Source organism: Dicentrarchus labrax, unplaced genomic scaffold (genome assembly GCF_905237075.1).
Source record: "Dicentrarchus labrax unplaced genomic scaffold, dlabrax2021, whole genome shotgun sequence".
Classification (NCBI taxonomy): domain Eukaryota; kingdom Metazoa; phylum Chordata; class Actinopteri; family Moronidae; genus Dicentrarchus; species Dicentrarchus labrax.
In genome coordinates this window covers 12481629-12486987 of record NW_026136717.1, presented here as the reverse complement: position 1 = coordinate 12486987, position 5359 = coordinate 12481629, and positions in this window count along the sequence as shown.

Below are 5359 nucleotides of genomic sequence, written 5' to 3'. Positions count from 1 at the left end.
CAGTGACGTGTGTGTGGTTATTTATTCTGATATAGAATAGATTGTAAGGGTGTACAGGTAGTTAGCCCTAGAGGAAGACGGCATTCAAAAGAGAAAAAAACGTCTACAACAAACGTGTTTGAAATTTTTAATGTGGTAAAATACTTTAATTTAGTTAGTTAGTTTTTTGGAGACCTGATTTGGGAATTTCTATGTTAGCATGGTTATCTAGTGATGAGCAAAACTGCTTTATCCATAAAGGAAACCAATCAGAGATTTCAGATTAGTTTCAGTTTGTTTTTCTATAAAATAAAATGTTAGCAAAAGCCGTCTTTGACTATAAAAACTAAACACTAATAAAGAAACATTTTGTCTTGCACCTACGTAGCAATGCGGCAAATTTATGACATTTTAGTTGAAACGTGGTTGACTAAAGAGTTCACACTGAACGGGAGTCAAAGGTTGGTTGCTGAAGCTTACTTCTCACTGTTACGCCTCAGTCTTGGTGACACAGTGACTTTATTACAGAGCAAGTTGGTAACCTGCTACTTGCAAGCTAACCACTAACACCTATTAGCTGGCTGGGCTAGTCCAAGTCAGTCATCAGAGGTCTAGGAGATTCAGCTAGCTTCGCTCGGTTGCTATAATAAGTCCACACTGGTGCAACACAGCTAATAAGCTACAATAGTTTCCTACATTTTGGACTCTCTGGCTCTTTGTACCCCTCAAAGGTCAGCTTTCAAGATGCCTTGTTATTGGTCAATGGTGCAAATTTCACAATTCAACAAAGTAGAAATCAATAAAAAACAGTTCAAGTGAATTAACTTATTGAAGCGATTGCACTGGGAATTTATTTTTTATATTATTTCACTGTAAAATGTCTACATTTTAAATGCTGGTGTTTGCAACCCTTTAAACTGTTTGTGGTTCAATTGTTTATATTTTCCCTGTAATAAAACCTTATTAGCTGCGTGTCTCCTGAGTCAAAGCTAGAAGTAATTGGCACGTAGCCTATGTGACATTAGATCTTAGCTCACTATAAATTCACTGGTGGGTGATTAGAAGACCTATTACATGTTTATTGTAGATTGTCCTCCACGAAAATGTTAAGAATATCAAAATGCAAATGAACCTTCTTAGAGATTCTGTGATTCTGCAGGACATCAAATGCTTGTTTACGCCTGCTTCCTCCCTCCGTCTTCATGAACGTGTGCAATCACTGTGGGACTTCGGTGTTTAAACCTCGCCATCGCAGCAGTTAAAGCCTCTGCAGGCGGCGTCCAGGGGCCCCGGAGGCCTCGGCTAATGAACACCTCAGGGCTTTTTTTTTTTTTTTTTTTTAGCTTGAACCAGGAAGACGCACACAGAGCACCTTGGAAACTTCCACAACAGCTGCGGTTGAAAGAAATCCTGATCGGCTGACTGACTTAGGCTCCTCGTGGCAGGAGAGGATGTTATGTGTCTCTCTCTCAGTGCAGGAGGTGGAACAGAGCCCTGAAATAGCTGTTTCTTTGGACATTTATCTATTCATCTCACCCACCCTCTTCTATCTTCATCCCTCTTGCTCTTCGCTTGTCGCTGTAATTGCTCGCCATGGTTCTCTCAATTATAGTGTTCTCTTTTTAAAGCCTGAAACTTGTTCTTCTCTGTAGTTGGACTTTGTTTTTCCAGGCATGGCAGGGTTGATGTTTTTTTTTTTTTTTTTATAAGAGATCCAGGTGTTTTATTTATTGATTTATTAAGAAATGTTTGAACAGCTTTTGCAAATTGGTTGTTGTTTTTGCTCTTTAAATCCCCTCACATGTACTGCAGTGTTCAGTTTCAAATGTCACAGCGATACTACATGAAACCGGAGCTGTCACATACAACATGATGTCAAACAATGGAGGTTAGACTACCAGCCTCAAGGCCGCAGTGAGGCCCATGTGCGAGAATACATGGACAGTTTAGCCAAAGCTTTGATCCAAAATGACTCAGTTAACAGTTAACAAGAAGGTATGTGTCTCTCTCAAGGGTGCCGTTGTATTTTGGTTTTTTATTTTCCCCTCCATGATGGACAAGATAACTTGTGGATACAGCGGGTGGTTGTTTAGTCAGCAGGGGAAATCACAAGCTGGAGAACAAACAAGCTCGTTCTTCGGCGCCGAAAGAGCAAAACCACATTGAAAACATGTCGGATTTAACAAGTACTTTCATCTACAATAGGGCTTCAGTCAGATCTGTCAGTGGAAGTTTCAAGATTTTTTTAAAATAATAATTTCAAGCAATAATTATAATGCCGGTTTCTACTAAAAAAAAAAAAAAACAGGTCGAACACTAAAAATGAGCTTTTTCTATATGAAGTTCTGAATGCACACCTTATGTTTGTTTGCAGAGTTAAGACACACCTGCACCAGTGTGTGTGTGTGATTGTGAGTGTGTGATTGTCTCGTGAAATGAGAAAAGAACATTTCCATATATCCGTAGAGCGTGATGACAACAGGATCTGCTGAGTTCCTGCTTAATCAAACCAGTGACTCATCTTTTCATCAATGCGCCGTTTCGCAGCGAAAACAACAGAGCTGAGCTCGGCTTGTGCGTCACCAGATTACTTTGATCCTTTCAATCAGTTCAAGGATATACAGAAAGGTAGATGATAGATGGATAGCAGCGGGGGCTTTATTTAGGCACTGATAGAAAAGCTATGAAGTTCAACTGCAGTTCCATGTTGGTTTGCAACAAATTCAAAATAAGAGTCCCTGTTTTCAGCTCAATAAGTTGTGCATGCTGTTTGTTTGTGAGAATATGATCTATTGTCAGCTGAAAATCTCCCAAAATGTTAAAAAGTGAGATATGTTTGTTTGAGCAGGATTTCAATGCATTTTTGGCTTTTTGACTTTATGAGTTGTATGTGCCCGTAGGGGTTTGAAAAGTGGTATTTTATTTGAAAGCATTTAAATCACGACTAATGATGCCGCTGTATGTATCTTACTCTAGATCTATGTTGGCCTCCTTGGAGAAAAACAATGTCTTTTTTGTTCAAGTATCTATGAGCTCTTATCTGGTAAGATATCTGAAAGTTTATGATCATTTAAGAGTCTAAAAAATTGTATTTCAATATATTTCCCTACTTTCAAGATACCCCTAAAAGATACCACCAAATGTTGCTTCATAACTACATGATTAAAGTACAGTGTACTAGAGAAGAACTGTGTATTTCAATTTTGACTAAATGTTACACAAACAGAAAGTAAAGTGTCTTTTGTTGGGATTATTTTCACCTGTGGATTAACACACATTTTTCTGAGGTGCAACAAAAACATTAAATCTTTGGTCCATCTAAAAGCCACACTTTCAGTCTGCACAGCTTCATCAGGGCAAATGTTTCACAAAGGAGCCTCTCAGAACTTATAACGACCTCAGATAGATCCCACCTGTGCTTTACTCGTGGGAAATGTAGTTTACAACGACAGTTCTCTGAGGCATAAAACTAAAATTACATCAATAAAAAAGCAGTCAATACATCAGAATAATAAAAATACAAATCAGAAGTTGTCATCCTCAGTTTCTGGGACGGATACGTGGAGCCTCCTGTGAATTTAAACCCGGCAACAACAATTACAAACTACAATTCCCATGTACACTTGCATAACCAAAGGACAGGTGTGCTCAATTCGATGTCATTATCCTGATCGACGTCTAGAGACTGACACCTTAGGCTTTTTGATTGAATACCTGGATTACATCAAAGCATCCAGAGCCTCACTTGTGCCGTGTTACTTCATTATGAACACATCAGTTGTAGTTTACTTTGTCTCAATCCCACACAGTCTTACTTTTCTTCCATATAGTTGAAAATAGTCCCCTGAAATGAACTATTTCCTCCTGTTTGAGTAACATTTGCTGAAACCTACAGTGACCGGCTGTTAAAGGAAATGACTGCACCAATTAAAAAAATGTAAATACTGTAAATACCTGTGATGTACCTCGGAAACTACAACTACATTTACAACTGCAATTTAAATGTGTGCATGCATGAAAAAGCACATTTGATATCAATGTTAAATTCAAAGAGTTCCTTTTGTCAGACATTTTCCCCGATGAGGTCTACTTGTAAGCACGATACATTCATTGTTTATTGGGGATATTTTGACAGTAAATATAATATACAACATTACCAGATGTGTCTTTGAATCGTTCAACTTATTTGAACGCATGAAAATAACAAAAACATAGTTTCAAGGTTTAAGGACATTTATTATTATACAACACAAGGTCTCTTCATGTAACACGCATACAAAAAGATAATTAAATTTGTATAAAAGGAAAATAGGTCAAATAATACAGAAGTATACAGAGATATTTGTAGTCATATAAATACATGTTTCCACCCTGGAGGAGTTTCAGACAGATATGTGGATATTCAGTTGTGTGAGAGACTGACATCCCTCCCTGAATGAAGGCAGGAAATGGAGTTCACCTTTCCTACCGACCACGTTGTTTTCCATGAAATAAGTGACCTCTCGTTATCCTCCGCTGTTACTCTTTACTGATGCCGTCATCCCAGTGACTGACGGTAATCAATTCACCTCACCTCACCTCACCTCGAGATAACAGCACAAAAGTACTTTTGCAACAAGCTCATTTGCGCCGCAACCTGCTGCGCGTTGAGTGTGTGCAGGCAAATAAAGAACGTTTGTGTGTCAGATTCCTTCATGCCATCTTTATTAGGTCCATTAGGCAGCTGGCTGTACGGTCCCCGAGGTGTGTGCGCTCGCTTAACATGTTTGTTTTTCTCAAGGCTTTGTTGGCGTTAATGATGTCACCCATAATTGTAGCACACTTCCTCGTCTCGGAGGAACGGGGAGGACTGTATTTAAAGGGGGAAATATCAAATATAAAACAGGATTATTTGATACATTCTGGGTTAACTTGTGTATAAATTTGTATGAAAACACATATCACAACGCCGTCAGTCAAACTGGGATTTTATTTCCTGGTGTCCTCCTGTTTGCAGGGTCAGCCACCGGCTTGCCTTTTAATGTTTGTTGATTTGACCTTTTATTGTCCTGAGAACGCATTAATCAGCGTTGACATGAAATGGTATCGTTCACCTTTTAAAGAACCCAAAATAGTCCTCCCAGTGTTCACCCGAGATCCCTAGAAATGTTTCACTCTGGTTAAATATTTAATTCCTTAACTGGAAAGTGAATTCGATTTGTTGTAGTGTAACCTTTGCTGTCTAGTGACACTGACATAAATTAACTCAGCGGTAATATGAAGTCGGAACAATATCTCACGAATGTTAGTTTAACGTGACGTTAGCTGTAAACAAATGCTCATACCAGACCCAAGTGAGGCTCATTTATGAGAGAACGAATGTCCCTGTTTCTACTTCCAG